General features: G+C 42.7%; 1 pseudogene; it reads right to left on the bottom strand.

The window, feature by feature from the left end:
* Positions 1-9,563: 9,563 nt before the first annotated feature.
* Positions 9,564-12,756, bottom strand: LOC141111744 (F-box/LRR-repeat protein 8-like; annotated as a pseudogene).
* Between the last annotated feature and the right edge of the window lie 1,866 nt (positions 12,757-14,622).

Consider the following 14,622-nt stretch of genomic DNA (forward strand, 5'->3'; position numbering starts at 1 on the left):
CATGTATGCCCATCATTAGAAGTGGGTGGATGAAGGGAGGTATTCTAATGGTGGGCATACCCACCGATCAATCTCTTTTTTTTGTTCAGCCCACAGGCTGCATGAAAAAAAAGTTTACAATATATGCCCAACAAGGACCAGCAACGTACTGGTATGTTGCTGGACTTTGAGTGGTTATACCAGAATGATACCTGCTGGTTTAGGTATCATCTTGGTATCATTCTTTTCAGCCAGCGGTCGGCTTTTATGTAAAAACAATCCTAGCAAATAATTAGCCTCTAGAATGCTTTTACAAGCAGTGGGAGGGAATGCGCCCCCCCCCCCCACCACCACCACCGTCTTCCATGTTTTTCTATGGCTCTCCTGTCCCAACAGGGAACCTGAGAATGCAGCCGGTGATTCAGCCAGCTGACCATAGAGCTGATCAGAGACCAGAGTGGCCCCAAATATCTCTATGGCCTAAGAAACCAGAACCTATGAGCATTTCATGACTTAGATTTCGCCGGATGTAAACAACGCCATTGGGAAATTGGGAAAGCATTTTATCACACCGATCTTGGTGTGCGGATATAGGCGTGACACCAGGTATTATTGTCCCTTCTGTCCTGACAATCCTGGTCTTTGTATTGGTGAATGTTTTGAACGCTACCATTCACTAGTTGAGTATTAGCGTAGGGTACAGCACTGCACAGACTAGGCACACTAACACAGGGTCTCCCAAGATGCCATCGCATTTTGAGAGACCCGAACCTGGTACCAGTTACAAAAGTTATAGTTACAAAAAAAAGTGTAAAAAAAAAAAAAAAAGTAAGAAAATTGAAAACACAAAAAATATATAAAATAAAAAAACCAAAAATAGTTGTAGTTTTATTCTCGCTCTCTCTCTAATCTCTCTCTATTGTTCTGCTCTTTTTTACTGTATTCTGTTCTGCAATGTTTTAATGTTATTATGTTTTACCATGTTTGCTTTTCAGATATGCAATTTTTTTATACTTTACTGTTTACTGTGTTTTATTGTTAACCATTTTTTTGTTTTCAGGTACGCGATTCAGCTGCAGAGCGGATTTATTTATCTTGACAGCAACAGCGTTTGCTCCCACGATACATAAAGCCGTGACTCCAGCGCTGTTGGAGGTGATTTCACCACCACAGTTACATACTTCAGCATATATGCCAAAGCATGGGGGCAGCAGTGGGTGGAGGAGCGATTTGCTCCTACCTTTTGCGGGAGGATGCTCCCATGCATCGGCATATATATATTTTAGGCACAGGTTGCGTTAAATGTTTTATTTTTTACTATTTTTTTTTGTATTTGCTATGCAGGTATGGTAAGTCTAATGCCCCGTACACACGGCCGGATTTTCTGACGGAAAATGTGTGATAGGACCTTGTTGTCGGAAATTCCGACCGTGTGTAGGCTCCATCACACATTTTCCATCAGATTTTCCGACACACAAAGTTTGGGAGCAGGATATAAAATTTTCCGACAACAAAATCCGTTGTCGGAAATTCCGATCGTGTGTACACAAATCCGACGGACAAAGTGCCACGCATGCTCAGAATAAATAAAGAGATGAAAGCTATTGGCCACTGCCCCGTTTATAGTCCCGACGTACGTGTTTTACGTCACCACGTTCAGAATGATCGGATTTTCCAACAACTTAGTGTGACCGTGTGTATGCAAGACAAGTTTGAGCCAACATCCGTCGGAAAAAATCCTAGGATTTTGTTGTCGGAATGTCCGAACAAAGTCCGACCGTGTGTACGGGGCATTACTGTTATACTGTAATGTTACTCAGTTTTATTGTTAACCATCATTTGCTTAGCAGGTACGCCATTCAGTTGCAGCGCGGATTTATTTATCTTGACAGCAACAGCGTTTGCTCCCACAATACATAAAGCCGTGACTCCAGCGCTGTCGGAGGTGATTTCACCACCACAGTTACATACTTCAGCATATATGCCGAAGCGTGGGGGCAGCAGTGGGCGGAGGAGCGATTTGCTCCTAACTTTTGCGGGAGGATGCCCCCATGCTTCGGCATATATACGGTGCATGTATGCCCATCATTAGAAGTGGGTGGATGAAGGGAGGTATTCTAATGGTGGGCATACCCACCGATCAATCTCTTTTTTTTGTTCAGCCCACAGGCTGCATGAAAAAAAGTTTACAATATATGCCCAACAAGGACCAGCAACGTACTGGTATGTTGCTGGACTTTGAGTGGTTATACCAGAATGATGCCTGCAGGTTTAGGTATCATTCTTTTCAGCCAGCTGTTGGCTTTCATGTAAAAGTAATCCTAGCGGCTAATTAGCCTCTAAACTGCTTTTGCAAGCAGTGGGAGGGAATGCCCCCCCACCCCCACCCCACCGTACTCCATGTTTTTCTCTGGCTCTCCTGTCCCAACAGGGAACCTGAGAATGCAGCCGGTGATTCAGCCAGCTGACCATAGAGCTGATCAGAGACCAGAGTGGCTCCAAACATCTCTATGGCCTAAGAAACTGGAAGCTACGAGCATTTCATGACTTAGATTTCTCCGGATGTAAACAAGGCCATTGGGAAATTGGGAAAGCATTTTATCACACCGATCTTGGTGTGGTCAGATTCTTTGAGGGCAGAGGAGAGATCTAGGGTCTAATAGACCCCAATTTTTTCAAAAAAAGAGTACCTGTCACTACCTATTGCTATCATAGGGGATATTTACATTCCCTGAGATAACAATAAAAATGATTTTAAAAAAATGAAAGAAACAGTTTAAAAATAAGATAAAAAAGCAAAAAAATAATAAAGGAAAAAGAAAAAAAAAGCACCCCTGTCCCCCCCTGCTCTCGCGCAAAGGCGAACGCAAGCGTTGGTCTGGCATCAAATGTAAACAGCAGTTGCACCATGCATGTGAGGTATCACCGCGAAGGTCAGATCGAGGGCAGTAATTTTAGCAGTAGACCTCCTCTGTAAATCTAAAGTGGTAACCTGTAAAGGTTTTTAAAGGCTTTTAAAAATGTATTCAGTTTGTCGCCACTGCACGTTTGTGCACAATTTTAAAGCATGTCATGTTTGGTATCCATGTACTCAAGATCATCTTTTTTATTTCATCAAACATTTGGGCAATATAGTGTGTTTTAGTGCATTACAATTTTAAAAAGTGTGTTTTTTCCCCCCAAAAAAATGCGTTTGAAAAATTGCTGCGCAAATACTGTGTAAAAAAAAAATAATGAAACACCCACCATTTTAATCTGTAGGGCATTTTCTTTAAAAAAAAATATATAATGTTTGGGGGTTCAAAGTAATTTTCTTGCAAAAAAAATAAAGTTTTCATGTAAACAAAAAGTGTCAGAAAGGGCTTTGTCTTCAAGTGGTTAGAAGAGTGGGTGATGTGTGACATGATAGCTTCTAAATGTTGTGCATAAAATGCCAGGACAGTTCAAAACCCCCCCCAAATGACCCCATTTTGGAAAGTAGACACCCAAAGCTATTTGCTGAGAGGCATGTCGAGTCCATGGAATATTTTATATTGTGACACAAGTTGCGGGGAAAAAGACAATTTTTTTTTTTTTGCACAAAGTTGTCACTAAATGATATATTGCTCAAACATGCCATGGGAATATGTGAAATGACACCCCAAAATACATTCTGTTGCTTCTCCTGAGTACGGCGATACCACATGTGTGAGACTTTTTGGGAGCCTAGCCGTGTACGGGACCCCGAAAACCAAGCACCGCCTTCAGGCTTTCTAAGGGCGTAAATTTTTGATTTCACTCTTCACTGCCTATCACAGTTTCGGAGGCCATGGAATGCCCAGGTGGCACAACCCCCCCCCCCCAAATGACCCTATTTTGGAAAGTAGACACCCCAAGCTATTTGCTGAGAGGTATAGTGAGTATTTTGCAGACCTCACTTTTTGTCACAAAGTTTTAAAAATTGAAAAAGAAAAAAAAAAACGTTTTTTCTTGTCTTTCTTCATTTTCAAAAACAAATGAGAGCTGCAAAATACTCACCATGCCTCTCAGCAAATAGCTTGGGGTGTCTACTTTCCAAAATGGGGTCATTTGGGGGGGGGGGGGGGTTGTGCTATCTTGGCATTTTATGGCCTTCGAAACTGTGATAGGTAGTGAGGAGTGAAATCAAAACTTTACGCCCTCAGAAATCCTGAAGGCGGTGATTGGTTTTTGGGGTCCAGTATGTGGCTAGGCTCCCAAAAAGTCTCACACGTGTGGTATCCCCGTACTCAGAAGCAACAGAATGTATTTCAGGGTGTAATTTCACATATTCCCATGGCATGTTTGAGCAATATATCATTTAGTGACAACTTTGTGCAAAAAAAAATTTTTTTTTAATTGTCTTTTTCCCGCAACTTGTGTCACAATATAAAATATTCCATGGACTCAACATGCCTCTCAGCAAATAGCTTGGGGTGTCTACTTTCCAAAATGGGGTCATTTGGGGGGGGGTTGTGCCATCTGGGCATTTTATGGCCTTCAAAACTGTGATAGGTAGTGAGGAGTGAAATCAAAACTTTACGCCCTTAGAAAGCCTGAAGGCGGCGCTTGGTTTTCGGGGCCTCGTATGCGGCGAGGCTCCCAAAAAGTTCCACACATGTGGTATCCCCATACTCAGGAGAATCAGCAGAATGTATTTTGGGGTGCAATTCCACATATGCCCATGGCCTGTGTGAGCAATATATCATTTAGGGACAACTTTGTGCAAAAAAAAAAAAAGTTTGTCATTTTCCTGCAACTTGTGGCAAAGTATAAAATATTCCATGGACTCAACATGCCTCTCAGCTAATAGCTTGGGGTGTCTACTTTCCAAAATGGGGTCATTTAGGGGGGGGGGGGTTGTGCCATCTTGGCATTTTACGGCCTTCAAAACTGTGATAGGTAGTGAGGAGTGAAATCAAAAATTTACGCCCTTAGAAATCCTGAAGGCGGTGATTGGTTTTCGGGGCCCCGTACGCGGCTAGGCTCCCCAAGAGTCCCACACATGTGGTATCCCCATACTCAGAAGAAGCAGCAGAATGTATTTTGGGGTGCAATTCCACATATGCCCATGGCCTGTGTGAGCAATATATCATTAAGTGACAACTTTTTGTAATTTTTTTTTTTGTCATTATTTAATCACTCGGGACAAAAAAATTAATATTCAATGGGCTCAACACGCCTCTCAGCAATTTCCTTGGGGTGTCTACTTTCCAAAATGGGGTCATTTGGGGGGGGGGGTCTTGTACTGCCCTGCCATTTTAGCACCTCAAGAAATGACATAGGCAGTCATAAACTAAAAGCTGTGTAAATTTCAGAAAATGTACCCTAGTTTGTAGACACTTTAACTTTTGCGCAAACCAATAAATATACGCTTATTGACATTTTTTTTACCAAAGACATGTGGCCGAATACATTTTGGTCTAAATGTATGACTAAAATTGAGTTTATTGGATTTTTTTCATAACAAAAAGTAGAAAATATATATTTTTTTTCAAAATTTTCGATATTTTTCTGTTTATAGCGCAAAAAATAAAAATCGCAGAGGTGATCAAATACCATCAAAAGAAAGCACTATTTGTGGGAAGAAAAGGATGCAAATTTCGTTTGGGTACAGCATTGCATGACCGTGCAATTAGCAGTTAAAGCGACGCAGTGCCAAATTGTAAAAAGTGCTCTGGTCAGGAAGGGGGTAAATCCTTCCAGGGCTGAAGTGGTTATTTTTCAGTAAAACTCAATACACACTCCCCCTTTTTTAACCACTTGCTTACAGGGCACTTAAACCCCCCTCCTATCCAGACCAATTTTCAGCTTTCAGTGCTGACGCACTTTGAATGACAATTGCGCGGTCATACAACACTGTACCCAAATGAAATTGTTATCATTTTTTCACCACAAATAGAGCTTTCTTTTGGTGGTATTTGATCACCTCTGCAGTTTTTACTTTGTTAAAAAAAATGTAAACTGAATTAAAAAATTTTTTTATATTTTGTTATAAAAAATTTAAAACGGGTAATTTTTCTCCTTCATTGATGTACGCTGATGAGGCGGCAGTGATGGGCACTGATAGGCGGTAGCGATGGGCACTGATGGGTGGCAGTGATGGGCACTGATGGGTGGCAGTGATGGGCAGCACTGCCGGGTGGCACTGATTGGCACTACAGGTGGGCATTGATAGGTGGCACTTGTGGGCACTGATAGGTGGCACTGTGGGCACTGTTATATGGCACTATTAGGTGGCACTGATGAGGCAGATGTGCCTCTTCCACTTGGGGACCGATGTCCCTCTTCCACTTGGGGACCGATGTCCCTCACATCCGAGCCGGCGATCAGCTTTTTTTTCTACTCATGCTGTCAGCGCGAGTAGAAAAAAAAAACGATTACCGATCTTTTGTTTACATCATGTGATCAGCTGTTATTGGCTGACAGCTAATCACATGGTAAGGGGCCGGGACTGGCCCCTTACTCAGATCGGTGATCAGCCGAGTCTCAGCGACTCGGGGATCACAGCGCGCTCGGTGCACGCCCTGCAGGGCTCGCGCAGGGAGCGTGCACAGGGGAGGCCATCATATGATGGCCTCCCGGGAATTCAGGTCACATTCAGATGTGTAGTGGTTAATAGACCTGTTATATATTTTCATTAATTAATTTCTTACTGGAGGCTCCCAGACCATTACCACCAAAAAGGAGTCCCTTCACCCTAACGTGGCCTCTAGATCGCGGGTGGTGGCTCCCAGAAAAATACCACCGAAAAGGAGTCCCTTGACCCTGACGCGGCCTCTAGATCGCGGGGGGAGGCTCCCAGACAAATACCACCGAAAAGGAGTCCCTTCACCCTGACGCGGCCTTTAGTTCGCGGTTGGAGGCTCCCAGACAAGCACCGAAAAGGAGTGCCTTCACCCTGACAAGGCCTCCAAATCTCTGTTGGAGGCTCCCAGACAATTACCACCGAAAAGGAGTCCCTTCACACTGGCGCGACCTCTGGATCGCGGGTGGAGGCTCCCAGACAATTACCATTGAAAAGGAGTCCCTTCACCCTTATGAGACCTCTAAATCTCAGGTGGAGGCTCCCAGACAAATCCCACCAAAAAGGAATCCCTTCACCCTGACGAGGCCTCTAGATCGTGGGTGGAGGCTCCCAAATACCACCGAAAAGGTGTCCCTTCACCCTGACGAGGCCTCTAGATCTCGGGTGGAGGCTCCCAGAAAAATACCACCGAAAAGGAGTCCCTTCACCCTGATGCGGCCTCTAGATCGCGGGTGGAGGCTCCCAGACAATAACCACCGAAAAGGAGTCCCTTCACCCTGACGAGCCCTCCAGATCTTGGGTGGAGGCTCCCAGACAATTATCACCGAAAAGGAGTCCCTTCACCCCGACGAGGCCTCCAGATCTCGGGTGGAGGCTCCCAGACAATTACCACCGAAAAGGAGTCCCTTCACCCTGACGAGCCCTCCAGATGTTGGGTGGAGGCTCCCAGACAATTACCATTAAAAAGGAGTCCCTTCACCCTTACGAGGCCTCTAGATCTCGGGTGGAGGCTCCCAGACAAATACCACCGAAAAGGAGTCCCTTTACCCTACACATTACTAACTTATTAAATGACATATCAGCATGGATGTCACACCACTTCTCAAACTCAGTGTTTCTGAAACTGACTTCATAATATTTCCTCCTGCCTGTGCCCCCTCCCCTGACTACTCCATCAAGATCAATAATACGACCATTGTTCCCTCCCCTCATGCCAGGGTACTAGGTGTAAAACTCCTGGACTCTGACCTGCCCTTTCAGCCGCAAATCCAATCACTGTTCAAATCTTGTAGACTTCACCTCTGTAACATCCCCAAAATTTGCCCCTTTTTAACCATTGAAACCACAAAACAACTTATTCACTCCCTTCTTATTTCTCGCCATGACTATTGTAACTTCCTCCTCATAGGCCTCATAGGTCACAAGCTATCCCCTCTTCAGTACACCATGAACACCGCTGCCAGACTCATCCACTTTACCAACCGTTCAGTGTCCGCCACCCCTCTCTGCCAATCCCTCCACTGGCATCCCATTGCCCAACAAATAAAGTTTAAAACATTAAAAATAATATACAAAGCCATTCACAATTTTGTGAATGGCTTTGTATCACCGATCTTGACTCCAAATATCACCCAAACCATCCTCTACATTCCAAGCCTTGTCTCCTCCTCCCATGCTCATCTCCAAGACTTCTCCAGAGCCTCTACCATCCTCTGGAACTCCCTACCCCAATCAGTTCAGCTATCCCCTACTCTGTCCACTTTTAGGCAATCCCTGAAAACTCATCTCTTCAGGGAAGCCTATCCTGCCTTCAGCTAATAACCAAATCTTCTACTTCCCTCATCAGTTCATTCCTCAAAGTTATTACCTTTTGTTCCACCAGCCCCTCCCTTTAGATTGTAAGCTCACAGGCGCAGGGCCCTAATCCTCTTGTAATGTTGCTGTATTGCCCCCTTTTATTTTGTAAAGCGCTCCGCAAACTGTTGGCGCTATATAACTACTGTATATTGATAATAATGATCAGTAAGGTCTCATGCACATGAACACATTGCAGCACTTGTGCGCACTTGCTGCATACAGCCACCAATACAAATGAAGGGCTGTACATGTTTCTTGTAAATGCTTATTGCTTCTGCATTAGTGTTTACCCAAACACATATAACCATTCACTTGTATTGGCAGCTGTACACGGTTCTAAATTTAACAATGCATAAAAGAATAAAACCATAATAATAATAACAAGAAGAAAAGAAATGTGCCCCAGTGGTGAAGGGCCACTCTACATTGCTGGTATTACACTGGTAGTAAGTGGGAGGTGTACCATCCTTACAATGGAAGTCAGTGTGAAGAATTATTTTACTTTGGTGATTAGAGGGAACAATGCCCCCTTACAGACAGCTAAAAAGGCTCTAGAATGATTTGTTTAATATCCGGTGGGACATTTATCTGCCACAGTTCAAGGAACTCTCAGCAATCTTTGGAGGAGCCACAGGGTTCCATGGAACCATGGTTAAGAAAGGCTGCTATATAGTGATCAGATTAATTGTCATGTTATAAAAAAAAAATCATTAGACACATGCTATATCATACAACTGTAGCTGCCATACAGTGTTGACAATAGTGCTTTTTTTTTTATTTATTTATTTATTTATTTTTTTACATTACTGCACAAAATTAAAGGAGTTATGTGGTCACAGCATACACTATTATTTCAGAATATCAGCATTGTAATAACAATAGTTATTTCTGATAATCCAATATAATCTTTCATGTTGTGAGTGCTGCCTCTCTGCTGGCCGTCTCTTTACACATCATCCCGCATGCTTTGCAACTTCTCCTCTGCTTACTTTCAAGTTCTAAGGACTACATATCCCATGGTACCTTGTAGCCATCATTCAGTGATTCCTGTACTGACTCCGCTTCCTGAAACTCCTCCTCTCAGCACCTCTGTAGGTCAGAAGACAGGCTCTGTGAAATGTTTGACATAGCAGTGCCTACTTACATGACATAGTGAATAGGTGTCACAAGGAGAAAGTGTGTGGGGGTCGTGACAGAGTGATTTTTTTTTTAAATCAGAAAAAATATGTTTATTGAATAAACCACGACGTGCACATCAAAAATTATACATACACAAAATGAGGTAGGATACGAAACAGAAACAAACACAAAAGTTACATAAGAAATGACACTCAGCACTAAAGTGGTATGCGTTTACATAGGAAAGCTGAACGCCTGTTTAAGGATATGCATGTGGTAACGCTTCAAATATGCTAGCTTTTTTTCTGCCAGGCATTGGCAGAAAAAATGCTGATAACGGTGTGTAAGTCTATGCGTGTACACATGTATCGTGTTCAGTGTAAGTGCCTTCTACTGCCCAGCATCTTAATTTATTCTGGCCATTGGAATAAATTTACATGTGCACTTATGCACGTTTAGATGCATTTTTGCATAAACACTGATAATTTTTTCACCAAACACAGGTTTTGGGCATTTATTTATTTTTTTCCTCTGAGTGCTGTGTACAAATTTGCATATAAACGCCTGCATGTAAATGGCCACATTAAATAACATACAACTGTGTTCGTGGCAAAAAAAAAAACGCCCTTAGCAGCAGTATTTTTATGCCCCTCTGCATGAGGCCTAAAGCTGCCCATACAGCAGATGGATAGAATTTCAAACAAAAATTCTTATGAAAAGTCTTATGAAAATTGCTACGAAAATTCGAAGAACATTCTCATAATGTTTGAATGGCATTCGAAAGATTTTGTTTGCTTTTCACATTTGATTTTGGAAAGAATGGATTTTACCAAACGAAAACCAAATACACTATTAGAAATTTGTTTTGAGAAAAATGATCCATCCTGCTCCTTCACATTTTCTTGTCACTGTGGATGAAAAGGAATGTCGATTTGACCCACTAATAATTGGAAAAATGAACAAAATTTCTTAGAACATGCTTTTCCTAAGGATTTTCGATCAAAAATCTATGGCCAGATTTAGCAGCGTTTTCTAAGTTGCGTATATACGAGGCCTAAGTGTTACCAATTACTTATCATGAATGTACTGTATAATTAAAACAAGACATATTTGATATAGATATGCAGTATTACTAGGATACTACCGTAGGTACTTCAAATACTTCTACACTAGATACTTCAAATCACCTGTCAGTCATATAAACTCTTTGCAAATTGAGTTACTTGAGAGCAGTTCAGGAGCAGATTATATTGTACCCTTTGAGATGGGTCATGCTGGAGGGTATGAATTCATATACAGTATGTAACCTGGACAAAAAGTTGACTTAGGCCTCTTGCACGAGAGGTCGGATTGGGTCTGTCTGTCCGTTTTTCAGCCAGACATGATCAAACCCTCCATTCTTCTCAATGGAGCGCCAGATGTCAATGAACTTGGGACTGTTTAAACCCGGCTACCTCCAGGCCCAATCCGGCAAAAAAAATGAAAGGGGATCCGCTCTCCGTTTGGCCGGAACGGACAGCAGTTGGGTGTAAACAGACAGCTCGTCAGAATGGGTAAAAACCTGTCATCCAGCCGATGCACTCAGTTCAGCAGGGGATTAGCATACATTAGCACATACAGGTACATTCATTTGGTGGAAGCACCACGTGCGGCAGGATACTGAGGCCAGAGTATCCAAACAGACACATGGACAACACAGCAAATGAGGATTTTTGAAGCTGGGTGGGATGAGCCTGAAAATTGTTTTGGTTTTTGATATACAGTACTTTAACATTTAGCAAGAATATGCACCCTTTATCACATAAGGCGTTTTTTTTGTCTCTAAAATTCTATTGTTTTTCAGATGGTGGTTGACAATTGGTTGCCTTCCAAGGATAACTTTCCTTATCAACTTTTAGTGTGTATTTTTTTAAACGAGGACAGTGTCTTAGAAAAGCCTTAAAAACCATCAGAGCTAACTACGCAGTAGCAGTGGATTTCCTCCAGCTGAAGGCAATTTTTCGCTATGTCAATCAAAGTTGAGTTGAGTCCACTAGAGGAGGTGGACTGTATCACAAGCTTCCTGAGAGTTTTCACATAGTGGTCACTGACAAATGCTAGTTGTCTTGTCAATTCATTGCAAGTGTTGAGCTGTAATGTAGATACAGGGATATTCAGCTTTAGGATTCGTAGAATTTTCCATGCTAGGATAGTATGGTCAAACTCTATAGCCACAGACAGAGAAGGTTGGTGTTGACAAAGTTCTCCCCAAACTTCATCAGAAATAGCATATTTTTCTCAAGACGTTTACACAAGATATCCAGATGTTTAAAGGGTGGCCTTTCTGGCTTCATCAGTTCTCGGAATACATCTTCTGAAAGACTGGAACAAAAGGCACCTAGAACAGTCAGTTTGGGACACTTTTGTAAGACCTCTATAAGAGTTTCAGGAGTCACTTTGCAAACTAACGTTCTATTGTTGATGTACAAGCTATGGAGATTTGGACTTCCTGTAGCAATGAGCCTTGTAAAACCATCACTGAGAGTAAATGGAAGTTTTCTTAAGTCGATGTGATGGAGGTCTACCTTGCTTTCCTTACGACACAGATCCATTAACCTGTCCAGTATTCCTAAGCCGAAGTAAAATAAAGGGTTCTCCCACAACATATGATGGTCAAACTGTAACCTCTTTATTTCTATTTGCTTCTTTGGACTGGTCAAACACAATCTTCAATTGTCTAATCTGACCAAGGAAATTTTTCAAGACATCTAGGGACTGTAGCTGATAATCTGTTATCCAGCTAAAAGAAAAGAAAATACAGGATGTGACTGAAATATTGATAGCGTTACCTGCACACAGTACATCTTAGGAACAATTAACAAGAACAGTTACTCTTGATGAATGCAGGATGATGTGCTAGTTGCATGAGTGACATGTTGGTCCTTTGTTTTCCATCCAAGCCCTCTTGTCTACATAGTACTAGCATATGGTGCATATTTGGCATCCCTTTCTTTTCTCAGTAAGAATGCCAGAACCTACATATGCATGTTGAATACTGTGGTTAATACCAGGTGGCATCATAACCAGATACCTTATTGGTTAGGGGTGGGGCTCGACCTTGTATTTGCTTTTAGGGTAGAAACAGTTTTAATGTGGCAAGCATGGCTTCTGTGGCTTTAAGCATAAGGTCTTAAAGAATAAGTATCCTTATAACGTTTAAAAATTATTTTTATTCCATACAGAAGTCTCCCTTACCTGGCCCTTGGGGCACTATTCCTCTCACTGTCAACTAACATCATCAATGTGGCACAATTTCTCCCACTGACACCAAAAATGGGGCACTATCCCTCCCAATGATATCAATGAGGAATAGTGCCCCATCATTGATGTCAGTGGAAAGAATAGTGCCCCATCATTGGTGTCAGTGGAAAAGATAGTGCCCCATCATTGGTGTCAGTGGGAGGAATAGTGCCCCGTCATTGATATCAGTGGAAAGAATAGTGCCCCATCATTGGTGTCAGTGGAAAGAATAGTGCCCCATAGGTGGTGTCTGTTGGAGGAATAGTGCCCCACCATTGGTGTCAGTGGAATGAATAGTGCCCCATTGGTGGTGTCAGTGAAAAGAATAGTGCCCCATCATTGGTATCAGTGGAAAGAAAAGTGCCCCATCGGTGGTGTCTGTGGGAGGAATAGTCCCCAATTGTTGTAGTCAATGTAGGAAGGAATAGTGCCGCATATCAGAGGGAAGAATAGTGCCCCAAGGGCCAGATAAAGGCAAGCGAAGGGCCTCATTCGGCCCCCAGGCCACAGTTTGGAGACCACTGGTTTATATCAAAGCATATTCATGTGTTAGAATGGCTCAGTCAAAGTCCAAACCTAAATCCAATTGAGAATCTGTGGCAAGACTTGAAATTTGCAGTTTACAGACGCTCTCCATCCAAACTGACAGAGCTTGAGCTATTTTGCAAAGACAAATGAGCAAAAATGTCACTCTAGATGTGCAAAGCTGGTAGAGACATACCCAAAAAGACTTGCAGCTGTAATTGCAGCAAAAGGCGGTCCTACAAAGTATTGACTCAGGGAGGCTGAATACAAATGCACCCCACACTTTTCACATATTTATTAAAAAAATGTCAAAAGCATTTATTATTTTCCTTCCACTTCACAATTATGTGCCACTTTGTGTTGGTCTATCACATAAAATTCCAATAAAAGACATTTATGTTTTTGGTTGCAACATGACAAAATGTGGAAAATTTCAAGGGGTATGAATACTTTTTCAATGCACTGTAAGCATACAGAGCTGCTGCGAAACTATTACTGTATGAGTGAACAATCGGCATTGCTTCTTCATTCATAATAGGAGAGTGTATGGGGCATGCATGGAGTGCACTATGAAGTATAGGAGAGTGTATGAGGATGCATGGAGTGTGCTATGGTGTATAGGAGAGTTAATGGGGCATGCATGGAGTGCGCTATGTAGTATAGAGAGGTAATGAGGATGGGGCATGCATGGAGTGCACTATGATGTATGGAGGGGTAATGGGGCATGCATGGAGTGCACTATGAAGTATAGGCGAGTTAATGGGGCATGAATGGAGTGGGCTATGTAGTATAGGAGATTGTATGGGGCATGCATGGAGTGTGCTATGGGGTATAGAAGAGTGTATGGGGTATGCATGGAGTGCGCTATGGAGCATAGAAGAGTGTATGGGCCATGCATGGAGTGCGCTATGGGGTATAGGAGAGTGTATGGGGTATGCATGGAGTGTGCTATGGAGTATAAGGGAGTGTATGGGGCATGCATGGAGTGCGCTATGGGGTATAGGAGACTGCATGGTACATACATGGAGTTTTCTATGGGGTATAGAGGAGTGTATTGGGCATGCATGGAGTGTGCTATGGAGTATAGGAGAGTGTGTGAGGATGCATGGAGTGTGCTATGGCGTACAGGAGAGTGTGTGAGGATGCATGGAGTGCACTATGGAGTATTGGGGAGTGTATGGGGCATGCATAGTGTGTGCTATGGGGTATAGGAGAGTGTATGGGGCATGCATAGTGTGTGCTATGGGGTAAGGAGAGTGTATGGGTACGCATGGAGTGTGCTATGGAGAATAGGTGAGTTAATGGGGCATGAATGGAGTGGGTTATGGAATATAGGA

The sequence above is a fragment of the Aquarana catesbeiana genome, linkage group LG11, assembly GCF_042186555.1.
Source record: "Aquarana catesbeiana isolate 2022-GZ linkage group LG11, ASM4218655v1, whole genome shotgun sequence".
Classification (NCBI taxonomy): Eukaryota; Metazoa; Chordata; class Amphibia; order Anura; family Ranidae; genus Aquarana; species Aquarana catesbeiana.